General features: G+C 40.7%; 1 long non-coding RNA gene across 2 annotated transcripts in view; it reads right to left on the reverse strand.

Moving 5' to 3' along the window:
- The window catches only part of LOC306641323, a 439,001-nt gene that overhangs the window by 181,577 nt on the left and 243,972 nt on the right, over nucleotides 1–13,452 (reverse strand). The gene's annotated exons all lie outside the window — the stretch shown is intronic.

The following is a 13,452-nucleotide window of genomic DNA, read 5'->3' on the forward strand; positions in this document are numbered from 1 at the left end:
TTAAATATCTTTTGCTCTTCATGAGACACCACTGTGACCTCCTGGGAAATTCAGAATGTTCGACTAACACACTTTCCATCTAAACATTTTTATTTAACCATCTTTGTTTCTGTCAGAGCAAAAATTGCAACCAAATTAAACAGGCGAAGAAGACTTTATTGAAGACTCTTACGATACAGGAAAGAGACTAGAATTCAATATAAGCTCAGTTCTGCTGAAATGAAAGGCGGGAGGACTTCTAAGTGGTGAGTGAGCTAGTAGAAAAACATTGAGAAATCTGAGGGAAGTCATAGGCTGTGTTTGCTAATTGGTTTTATCCAAAGGAAAAAAAATTATCGTATCTTCATGACAGGAGGTAGTTTTGCAAGCTAGAGCATGGTAGCCCTGAAGTTAGGCCCCTAAACCCCAACAGAAGCTGGGAACAGTGCTGCTATCTTCCTTGATGGTCATATATCAGAAGGGCAGCTTCCAAGGTCTTGAGAAAGACATATTTGGGCTTTTAAACTGGCAAGAGGCTTTTACAAACATTTGTGTCTCACAGGGTTAGAGAAAGAAATGACAAGCTTTCTAAAGTACTTGTTCTAAGAAAAGGGAGACGGTAGCTAGAGTCGGAAGTAGGCCTGTCATGAGTTTAGTCAAGTGGGAGAAGCATTAAAGTCATCTTTGTCATTTCCCTGACAGTATTTTGACTGTTAAAACTTATACCACATTCCTCCTTCTTATATGCTCACCTCTACTTCTTACTATTGACCCTCCAGTAATTAATTACATGTAACAACAAAACAAAAACAACAACAAAAAAATGAACTTAGCAAGACATGGCTTTAGAATTCCTGTCTACTCCTTGAAAATTCAACCTTGTCTTGTGCAACAATAGTAGTGGGTTCTTCTTTAAGTATGCATCCTCTTGGTTTATGGGGGGGGGGGGGGGAGGCTGAAAAGACCAAGCACCATCCTCCCAAAGGAGAAGACTCCAGACAGTACCAGAGAGTAGCGAACTTAAACAAGTCTTAAGATTGGAATAGTAAAACATTCTGTGTCTCCCCTGAGAGCCCAAACTCCTTATATTGAAAAGGATCCCAGTTTCCATTTAAGTTGTGTATCTGTTGTTCCATATTATAAGAAAGGAGTAGTATTGCTGAACTCGTTTTATGAACCTAAAGGATTTGTAATTTTTTAAAAAACACTTAGGAAACTAGAAATATCCAGGAAATTCCTTAGCTTGATAAAAATTCCTTAGCTTGATAAAAGTTATATACCAAAAATTTAGAGCAAACATTTGTGAATAATGAGTAAAACTTAGATGCATTCCATTAAAGACTGGGAATAAGAAAATGTTGACTTCCAACATTCTTATTTTATACAGTCCTAGTCATACTGGTGAATGTTAACAGGAAAGAAAAAATCAAAAAAATTCAAGAATTAGAAGAAAGGGGATGAAAGTAATGATTTGCAAATGATTCAATTATTAACCTAGGAAAAAAACCAATGGAAGTACATACCAACTCAAAAAACTAAAAATAGCTCAGTGTGCTTGCTGGATTCAAGATTATTTTGAAAAAATAAAGAGCTTGTGTCTTCATCAGTAGTGATCAAATAAAACTAATTTTAAAACTACCTCTTTAACAACAAAAAATGTTATCAAAGTTAACTTATTCAAGCATATGCAGGATGTCTAGAAGATGACCTGGGCAACTGGAGAGGTATTTTAAGTGTTGGATTTGATAACTTACTATCACAAAGACACCGGTTCACTTCATATATATCTACAAATTCAATGCAAATCAAATAAAACTTTAATTTTGATCTTTGAAGAACCTTTAAAAAGTTATTCTAACAACTCAGAAAAAAATATTATAAATGGAAGATTTTCCCTATCAGTTATAAAGAATGTTTTAAAAATCAGTTCAGCCAGCTCTCCATGCTGCATCCACAGACTCAATCAACCGTAGGTGAAAAATGTTTTTTAAAAATTTCAACTGCATCTATGTGGAACACTTACAGACTTTGTCATTATACCCTAAACAACACAGCGTAACAACTATTTACATAGCGTTTATTTGTGCTGGTGTTATACGTAATGTAGAGATGACTTAGAACAGGAGGGGACGTGTGTAGGTTATATGCACATGCTACACTGTTTTGTATATGGGACCAAAAAGAGTGAAAATATATAGTAATACATAAATATGTAATTATATGACATGAAGCATGTTATAGTATGGTATAGTTATATACTGTGTGAACATATATTTAACAATATATTGTGAGCGAGACAGAGAGATTGGAAGAAAGAAAGGGAAATTTCTGCCTCAAAATAAGAGCACAGAATGGAATCAAAGAATATCCTTGCTGGGAGGTGTTGCTCAAGGTTCAGTTTTACATATTCTGTTATATATTCTCACCTTCTAAGGAGAGTTTCCCTCAAACTCTGGTTACTTAACAGAGAGTACATGTCAAACCAAAAAGAAAAGAAAAAAGAAGAAAGGAAGGAATACAGACAAGGGGGCTCAAAGAATCATTATTTAAGTATTATTGATGGAATTAAAATCAAGTAAGAATACCTTAGTTGTGAAAGGAAAAGTAAAGTGCGGATTTAAGAAAAATATTTTCCACATCCACAAATAACAAAACTTCTAGGAAAATCAGTTATTTTGGTCCCAGTAATACTCCTTGTTAATCATCATAGATGCTAAACCTAGCCAGACAGACAAAATTTAACTGAATTCACATAATGCTTTGTTGTCAGTCAGGAACAATCTGTGGTGCTGTGGTGTTCTCCTGGTTCATACAGCATTTGGAGAAAGTTTGAGAAGTAGTAGAATGTAATCTTAGCTCTGCTGAATGCAAATTGCACTGGTTTCCCCATTTTTGGTACCCAAGTAAAGCTGGCTTTTTGATAGTTTAAAATCCTAGGAAGGGAAGATAAATTGTTCCCCAATGAATCTTACGAGAAAGTAATGACTGATATTGGAGAACAGACACTGATTCTCAAGCAGATGGATTGGTTTCTTTTGGGAAATGCTATCAGCAATAAAATACAAGCACCCTTCCCACACGAATTTTTAAAATTTTTTCCTTTGACATTTGTTTAATATCTTGATCCAAACTGTGATCACATGAAACAGTATGCCCAAATCTAAGAAAAAATATATTACAAGCATTTGATGAAAAATTAGGGCCCATTTACCAAAAAGGGGACTGGAGTCAAGTGACTTCCCAATGCAAGTGAAGCAATTAGTGATTAGAGAACATTCTAGGGCTTTCATTCATTCATTCAAAATATATCAAGGAGTGACTCATTCTCCAGGCCCGTTCTCAGAACCATAAACAAAGACCAGCAAAGCCCCTTATATTCAAATGGGATCATATAGACAAGAATGGGTAAACAAGCAGATTATTAACATAATGAACATCACATAACATTACGCAGCATTTAAAAATAGAAGTAATAATTGGAGGGAGAGGAAGGAAAGGGAGCCCATGTTTTGACAGAGGTGCTGCTCTTGACAGTGATTACAGAGGCCCATGTGCAGACTGGGCCTTGTAGGTGCAGCCAGATGATGAAGGGATGGGCTGAGATGGGCAAAGCGTTCAAGGGAGAGGAAGGCTGTGGACCAGGAGGGTGGAAACATGACCCAATTCACACTTTCAAAGACATTCTGGCTTCTGGGGGTGAGGAAGAAGAGCAGAAGCAAGAAGAAAGTGAGGAAGCTTTTGTTTTTATGGCCGTCCTTGAGAATGGTAATGGTGGTGTGTGTTGAAATCCGATCAATAGAAACTGTGAGTTGTGGTTTAATTGAGGCACTTTTGGAGGAGGGCTGGCTGATGGGTGGGAGGTAGTGTACAAATCTGAGATTTAGTGTGTCATACTGTCAAGTGTAGAAGTCAAGCAGATAGCTGGAGGTAAGAGACTGGAGGCCTCTGATGATGCATGAGCTGGAAAAATATCAATCTCTTACCTGGAATGCCGGGAGAGTGAGGTGCTCTGCTGTATTGATTTTTCTGAAGACTCAAGAGTTGACCAGACATCTTTTGTAAAATATATTTCTTGCAACCTGTCTTAGACCTTCATAATCAAATGTAGTACGTAGTCAGTGGACATATAAGTCTTTGATGCGTGCTCACTGATTGATTAGTAGTTCATCATATCATACTGATATTCTCTAATCTTTAGGCAAAGTGCTTACTAGAGCATTTTCTTCATTATGAAATGAGTATATCAATATTCTCTTACAGGATTGTTTTAAGAATTAAAATAAATGTAGGGGAAATACCCGATGCATAACAGGTATCGATGTGTACTAATTATGATTATAGATTGAATTCTGGTCAGTGTGAATCTAACTATAAGACAATATAAATAATTATTTCTCTGAAATGAAAGTGCTCCAAACAAAACTTCCTCAATCAAAATGACATTTCAGAAAATAATACTCAATAGGCTAGCTAGCATTTCCTTTCAGAGTCAAGACAAATGGCTCTAAGCAATCTGCCAACTCATCTTTAACACCTGTGTTATTGGCCCCAAGAAGTCCAATACTAACCCTAAAAAATATATTGTATTGGAGTTCTTCAGAGAAGAGAAGCAATAAAATGTGTGTGCACAGGAAAATGCACTTAGGTGTTGTGGTATGTACTGTGTATGGTGTGGCATGTGTATGAGTATATCTGGGGGTATATGGTATGTTAGTGCAGTATGTGTGTGTGCGTGTGTGTATGGGTAGAGAGAGAAAGAAAGAGATTTGTGGGTGTGTATGTGTGTGTGAGAGAGACAGAGAGACAGAGATTTTGAGTAATTGACTCATGCGAATGTAAGGCTGACAAGTCCAAAATCTGCAGGGAAGGCAGGCAGACTGGAGGCAAAAGTTGAGGTTGCTGCTCAAGTCCAAAGGAAATCTGGGTGCAGTTCTTCTTTAAGGGGACCTCAGACATTTCTCTTAAGGCCTTCAACTGAATGGATGAGGCCAACACATATGGAGGCTAATCTGCTTTAATCAAAATCCACTGACTTAAATGTTAAACGATTAACCAGATATATGATGATGCAGCACGGTCAAGTTGACACAGAAAATTAACCATCAAAATGTTCATCCTTGGAGTTCAACATAGATGGCACTTTTTATTATACACAACAGGGAAAAAAAGGAAAGGCCCCAGCAATCCATGTGAAAGAAAGCCTCAATTTTTAAAATTCCAAAATAGGACAAGTGAGTTTCATATCATGTCTTCAATCATTTCCTCATCTTCAATGTCTGATATTTCCTGCTGAGGAGACGTTCTGTGATCTTAAGGAGTTTTGTTAATATTCCAGGCTTTCTTCCTGCCTCCTCTCCTTTCTCCTCCACTGCTGTCTTATCAAATTCCCCCGTGAGATACAGTGTAAGTGTTTAAAAAGGCGAGCGTCTTCAAGAGAACACGATAGGCAGGAAGGAGCTCACGTTCCAGTAGACCAGCCTGCCCTCACGTGTGGGCGGTCACCCCGGAGGGGAGAGCAGCTAAAACCCTGTCCACGCTCAGCCCAGTGCTTCTCCTCAAACAGGCCATGAACCTGACTCATGGCTGACGAAGGGCGGGGACGGAGGGTTCCCGCTCAGCCCTTGGCAGCAGCTTATAGTTTATGATCACTTGAAGCAATAAGTGATCTAAACCAATGTAATAAATGATTTATTGCTGAACACCAGAGTGAGGCTCACGTTCGCTTACTTTCGCACAGAGTAATTTTTTAATGATTGCAGAGGGGTGCTTGAGGCTCATGGAACATGTTCCGGCTGTGTTTACTACACAAATATTTCCAAGCCCAGTGATCAATAAGCCCAATTTATTTGTCCCATGGGAAATGCAAGGATCTTATTTTAAGAGAGTGTGACACACATGTGAAGGTCAGCAAAAGGGTCGCTCTAGTTGCCCAGGCAGGAAGTGTGAGCAAACCAGCCTGGTGCAGCTGTACTGGTGTGGCAGAGGAAACCCCACCTAGGCACAGCTTAGACAAGCCCTGAGGATAGTAAGATTCCTCAAACATTTGAGGAAGTTCCACTTAGTTCCAAAAGTGCTTACGGTGTTCCTATCACATTCAAGGCACTTGACTATGTGGAGGTAGTGGTGGTGGCGGAGGACGTATGGGAACATTTGGAGATGGGTAAACCATGGTCTCCATAACTCCATGTAGTTATAGAAGGAAGAATAAAAGCAGTACATCACACAAGACAAAATATATTCAATAACTCAAGAGTAGAGACAGTCGTGTTATAGTTTATTGACCAAAATGTCTCTTAATACTTCCAGAGGAAGAGGGCTGAGGAGCCAGCATCTATCACCTTTGAAAAATTTTTCCAGTGGCCCAAAATCTTGGAAACTAACTCATCTGGCTTTGGAAACAGTCTCCAGCTCTGAGAGCAAAGCACCGTGCCACTTTATTCTGTTCTTTGTCTTAGAGAGTTAGGGCTCCAGTAAGACCCTAGAAACCTGCCTCTGTGGGTGGCATCTGGCTGGCATGGCACCTGACACTGCACATGTCTTTCAGAGATCCAACTGCAGCCCTGCCCTGCAGGAACTCAGAGCCCCCCAAAATTGGAAAATGTCGCCAAACACCCTGTGTGCCATCCAGCTTGCTCTGGATCTGACGTAGACCTGCGCCTCCTGCCTATCCACTCCCTTGGCCTGCATGAGGCCAAAGCCAGGCGCTCTGTGCAGGTTTCTGTGTGGGTTTTATTTTTATTTATTTGTTTGTTTAACAGACACTCCCAAGCTTGTGCTGACTTTGGCCTTTCCTTGTGCTGGTTTTCAGTTTTACGGTTCAAACCGAACTTCAGTTTTTTCCAACAGTTCTGTTTGACTGCTCTGGTCACAGACATTTGGATCTGGGTTACTAACGACTTTTATGATATCACCCAGGGTTCAGGCCAGTTTGGGAGCTGGCTCCAGCTGTTCTCTAGCTACTCATTCAACAGCTGCTGTGTTCCCTGGAATCCTCTGGTAGCAACAGAAGCTATGCAGCGTCAGTGTTGCCACACTGCCCACTTTCTCAGTTTACGTCTCAGTGTGAACGGATTATAAAGTCATTTTGTGTGCTTCTTTTTTGAGGGACCCTGGACACTTTCCACATAAACCCAAAACAGATGTTTGTCAGGATTTTATTCCTCTTCATTCACCTCTGTCCAAAGGCTAAATCTGCCTCTGAAACTTGAACTTTCATGATGCAAGTCATATAAAAACCAGTGTTCCAGTCCAAAGATGGCTATGTCTGTACTGGGGAAATACAAGATTTCTTGGAATATATAGCTTTCCAGTGCCTCTTACCACGTGTTATGGTTTGGATGTGAGGTGTCCCCCAAAAGCTCACATGTGAGACAATTCAAGAAGGTTCAGAGGAGAAGTGATTGGGTTATAGCCTTGACCTAATCAGTACATTAATCCCTGTTGGGATTAACTGAGTAGTAACTGGAGGCAGGTGGGGTGTGGCTGGAGGAGGTGGGTCATTGGGGGCATATATACCATGAGGTATATACTTGTATCTGGCAAGGGGAGTTTCTCTCTGTTTCCTGATCACTATGTGAGCTGCTTCCCTCTGCCACACTCTTCCACCATGATGTCCTGCCTCACCTTGAGCTCCGAGGAATGGAGCCGGCCTTTTATGAATTAAGACCTCTGAAACTGTGAGCCCTCAAATAAACTTTTTTTCTACAATTGTTCTGGTTGGGTCCTTTAGTCACAGCAGCAGAAAAGCTGACTAAAACACCATGACCCCCCCACTGTTGCATTCACTCATTCAAACACCGATTCATTAACTATTTATCAAGTACTTGCTGTGTGCCAGAGACTGTTCTAGTACAGATAATATATCAAGGAATAAAAGAGACAGAATGTTCTGCCTTCATGGGGCTTCTACTTCTTGTAATAGCAGCGTGGTGAAAAACAGATTTTATATTATTAAAAATAGTCACATTGCTATACAAAGGAAAAAGGCAGGTAAAGGGGATTAAGAGGTTGGGGCTGGAAAGAGGGGAAGTGCAATAGGGCAAATCAATGTCAAAAATGCTTGGAATTAGGAAGGACTGGTAAGAAGAAGATCGAGAAAGAAGAGCCGGTGAGGTAGGAGGAAAACAAGAGGTGTGTGGTTTTGGAGGTCAAGAGAATGAGAACTGAGAACTGATCTAACAACATTTTCTGGACAAACATGGTTTCACTAGAGGCACAGACATGAAAGCTGGATTGGAGTTATTAAAGAAATATGAGAAGAATAGGAAGAAGCTCAACATCATTAGTTGAAAATACGAATTAACCTCATAATGAGATACCAGTACATTCCACCAGACCAGAGTAGTTAAAACAACATCAAACGAGGTATTGGTAAGGATATGGAGATTTGCATGCCGGTGGCCATATAAGTGCATGAATTGCACTTTGGAAAACCGTCAGGTTACACATGACTCTGGTCCAATAACTGCCACTTCCGTCTCTGTAACTAACAGAAATGAACTCTTATATGTGCTGTTCATTAACATCACAGCATAATGTAAAAGAGTTACCATCTGTAAATAGAAAGATAATGGACCATTTTCATCATTCCTTTCAGTCAAAGGAAAACAAGATGACACACAGGAATTTTGGAATTGCTTTCTCATATGCTCAAAGTAGACACTAAAAACAACTTGGGGTGGAGTGCTGCACGCCTGTCATCCCAGCAGCTGGGGAGGCTGAGGTAGGAGGATGGCAAGTTCAAAGCCCGCCTCAGCAAAAGTGAGGCATTAAGCAACTCAGTGAGACCCTGTCTCTAAATAAAATACAAAAATAGGCCGAGGATGTGACTCAGTGGTCTTGTGCCCCTGAGTTCAATTCCCAGTAGCCCCCACCCAAAACAACAAAAACTTAAGAATTCAGATAATACATTATCAAAAGGCGGCTTCAGTAAAAGAAGGGCTTAACACTGTGTTTTGTCTAAACTAATACATATCTTCTTAGTAGAACATGATTAACAGCTCTCATTGTGTTGGTAAAGAAAGCTATGAATCTACATGGTGTACAACCATAGAAACAAAATGATGTACCCGATTTGTGTACAATGAATCAAAATGCAGTCTGTAAAAAATTAAAAGATAAATAAAAAAAGAAGCAGTTCAAATGGAGGTGTTGGGCAGCGAATGAACTGTGGGCTTGTCTGAGCCATCTCTAGGCAGAGGTGGTGCCCTTGTGAGAGGCTGAGACTGCTCAGCTGCCTTGGCAACCCTGTCAAGGAGAATTCTCTGATGCCACGGAATTTATTGGTGCAGACGACCCTCGGTTCACCAGCCCTGGGTTCACACGCAGCCCGGAGGTGGAGAGAGAGACCAGTGGCCCAGTGCCCCGAGGCTCCAGCTGCCTGGAGGAAGAAGAACGAGGGCGCAGTGAGGCTGCGATCAGGCCCATTTCCCAGGGCCGCTTGCTTCTGCTTTCTCTGGGAGAACCTTTTCGTACACTACATCCCTTGGTGTGTTTGGGTATGTAAGAAAGGTTGGCAGGCTTTCTCTTTGGTCGGGATCAGGCCCATCGGGTCTCATCCACCCACAGGGCCCCCACTGTTAAGCTTTCATGTCTTTTGTCTTTATTTCGTATGATTATTTCAGACCTTTATCTTCTCAGCCGGCCCAACCTCCATGCGGTTACCTGCTCCCTCGCTGTGCAGGACGCAGCGAGATCCAAGGTTGCTTTTTTTATTGGTGCGTATTAATCATACAGAGTGGCGGCTCCATCCTGGCCTGTTGCGCATGCTCAGAACACAATGGGATCAACCGCTCGCCCCCGTGCCTCCCCTCCTCCCTCACCCGCTCCCTTTCTGCTCTCCCGTTGATCTTCCTTCTGCTGTGTGAGTCCTTTTCCCCCTCCAGCTGCCTCAGAGAACATGGCACTTCTCTTTCTGAGTCTGGCTCATTTTGCATAACATGATGTTCTCCAGCTCCACGTTTTCCTGAAAAATGACATAATTTGATTCTTTCTTATGTTGAATAAAACTCCACTGTGTATAGATGGCACATATTCTTTATTTATCTGTTGACAGGCACCTAGGTTGATTCCATAATCTGGTTACTGTGAATTATACTGTGATAAACACGGGTAGGCATGTGTATCTGAAGTTTGCTGACTTTTCCTTTTTTTTTTTTTTAATTTTTAGTTGCAGATGGACACAACACCTTTGTTTATTTATTCTTATGTGGTGCTGAGGATTGAACCCAGTGCCTCACATGTGCCAGGCAAATGCTCTACCACTGGGCTATAGCCCCAGCCCCTGACTTTAATTTTTTTGGTATAGCTCTTTGGTAATTCTATTTTTCGTTTTATGAGGAACCTACATACTGATTTCCACAGGGACTGTACTAATTTATATTCCTACCAACAGTGTATATGAGCTCCTTTCCCCACAAGAACCTTGCCAGCATTCTTGACTTGTCTTCCTGATGATTGCCATTCTGATTAGAGTGAGATGGAATCTCAGTGTAGTTTTGATTTGGATTTACCTGATGGCTAAAGATGTTGAAATTGTTTTCATATAATTATTGACCATTTGTATTTTGTCTTTTGAGAAGTGTCTGTTCAGTTTATTTGCCCATTTATTGAATGAGTTATTTGGGACTTTTGGTATTAAGGTTTTTGAGCTCTTTATATATTTTTTATATTAATCCTCTGTCAGACTAGTAGTTGGCAAAGATTTTCTTCTGTTCTGTAGGCTCTCTTCACTTTTTTAATTGTTTCATTTGCTGTATAGGAGCATTTTGATTTTATGCAATGCCATTTGTGATTCTTGCTGCTATTTCCTAGGCTCCTGGAGTCCTATTTGGGAAGTTGCTGCCTCTGCCAACAGGTTAAAGGGTTCCCCTTTGTTGTTTCCTACCAATTATGAAGTTTCTGGTATTAAACCAGATCTTTGGTCCTTTTTGGATGGACTTCTGAACAGGGCAGGAGACAGGATCTAGTCCCACCTTCTGCGTATGGCATCTGGTTTTCACAGCATCATTTGTTAAAGAGGTAGTTTTTTGTCCACTCTACATTTTTGGCACTTTTGCCAAGAATCAGATGACTACAGCTGTGCGAGTCTGTCATGTATTCTGTTCATTTCCATTTGCTTGTTTTTATGCCAGTACAATCCTGATTTTGTCATTTGAAGTTGGATATTGTGGTATTGCCACCATTGCCCTTTTTTCTCAGGATTGCTCTGGCTATTCTAGGTCCTTCGTTCTACCACATGAATTTTAGGACTGTTTTTTCTACTTCTGCAAAGAATGCCATTGAATCTATAAATCATTTCTGATGGGGATTACACTGAATCTATAGATCACTTTTGGTAATATGGTCATTTTAATATAGTTCTGTTGGTCCATGAGCATTGGAGGTCTTTCCATCTTCTGGTGTCTTCTTCAATTCTCAATCTCTCTTTTCATCGTTCTGTGATTTTTCTATGTAGAGGTCCTTCACCTCCTAGGTTAGGTTTATTCTAGGTTTATTCCTACTGTGAATGGGACTGATTTTCTGATTTCTTTTTCAATGATTATTGGTTAAAGAAAAGCTATTAACTTTCATATGTTTATTTTGTATCCTGCCACCTTGCACAATTTATTACCTATAGAAGAATTCTGGTGGAATATTTAGGGTTTTCTAACTATAGAATCATATAATTTCTTTTTTTTAATATTTGTTAATTGTACATAGACACAATACCTTTATTTAATTTATTTACTTATATGTGGTGCTAACGGTCAAACCCAGGGCCTTGTTTCTGATCTTAGGGGAAATTATTTCAGTTTTTCCCCATTTAGTCTGATGTTGGCTATGGGCTTTTCATATGTAGCCTTTATTATGTTCAGTAGGCTCCTTTTAGGTTCTTGAGATCTGTTTCCTTCTCCTATACCCAGGAGGCCCAGTTTGTTCTACCATGCAGGTGCTGGAAGATCTATTAGAACACTGGAAAACTTGAAAGCCAGGAAATGACATATTTTAGGACTTGAAGAAAATTAGAAAGACTGAAGATGGTGGAGTAATCTAGGCAGTAACCCTCAACCCCTTGATAGCTCAGAAAGAAGCAGTTAAAGTACTGCTGACCAGAAGGTGGGTGACAGAGTAAATACTCTAAAATTCAATATTGGGCAGTTTGAGATTTGGAATTTGATTACTAGAGTAGAAAATAAGGACAGAATTCCTTGACCCTGAACACTGGAGCAGGGTGAGGTTAGAGGAGAGGGGTAACAAAGAGAGAAAAAGGGAGAGGAAAAGCACATAAGTTTACTTCTTTAACAACAGCTGGAAAGAAAAGTAGACCAAGTTAAAATACAACAGGAAAGCAATGACAGTGAAGGATATCAAGCAGCTAAGCCTGAATTATGAACTAAAAGCTATGCTGGGCTTGACAGCTATTTTGTGGAGTCCACAACTAGCCAGCCTTCATAGAAGAAAATAAATCAGCACAGATTCTCCCCACCTTCAGATAGCAACAAATAAAACCAGAGGGAATACCTCTGCAATGGGTCATCTTGGTAATTCATCTAGAAGAAACTTGTAGGAGGATTTCTGCTAGCTGAAAGTTACTGAAACCCCCCGTCTCCCTCATAAGAGGAGTGGTGTGAGCAGGCCTGAGAGCTAATCACTCCCAGGAATGCTTGCCCTGACCCAGCACTCCACACAGCCTCCACAGGAGCTAAGGCAAAGATGGGCCAACTGATACCCTACCCACAACACGATGACTGCTAAAATCATGGTGGGCTGCACCAGCCAGGATGGAAGCTTCTCTGTCGCAGATGACTCACAAAGAGCTTCCATTACCAGGCCCCACATTTGCAGGTGGCCGCCAAGTGCTTAGCACCACCTCAAAGAAATCCCCACAGAAAGAAATGAGTGCTGTGATTCACAACCATACGCAGTAAGAGCTCAGAAACAGGCAGGCCAAGTGACTCTTTATTCCAATCACAGGGATGGTACCCCAGTGATCTACATCAGCCTGAGCAGAGGCTTCTGCACCATGGACCACCCCCAGGGCACCCCCAATCACAAGACTCACACTAGAAGACAGTCGCCAGGCTCTCCTTGTGGAAGAGAGCAGGTACACAGCATACTGCAGCGGGCAGCACACAGCTCTGAGAACTGCATTCTGCAGCCAGCAGATGCAGCAAAATATCCTTCAAATATGCAGGCTGAGGCTTCTGGGTTGACAAACAAGAACCAACTAGTGAGAGATTCATATCAATCAGAGAAGTAGCTCCTGTGTACCTACAGTAGGTCCTGTAGGGATATCTAAAGCTGAAGTTATAGACATCTTCTAAAGACCCCCAAACCTCATGAAATCCAAACCAGGAAGACTTAATAAGAAATTTCTCCACCTTGACATGGACTATTATAAATATCTCTAATACTAATTTTGATCTTATCCATATTACTCTTCATTTTGAATCAATAATTGTTCCCCTAGTATTTGATATTGTGCTTTCATTT

This window comes from Sciurus vulgaris, assembly GCF_902686455.1.
Source record: "Sciurus vulgaris genome assembly, chromosome: 12".
Taxonomy (NCBI): domain Eukaryota; kingdom Metazoa; phylum Chordata; class Mammalia; order Rodentia; family Sciuridae; genus Sciurus; species Sciurus vulgaris.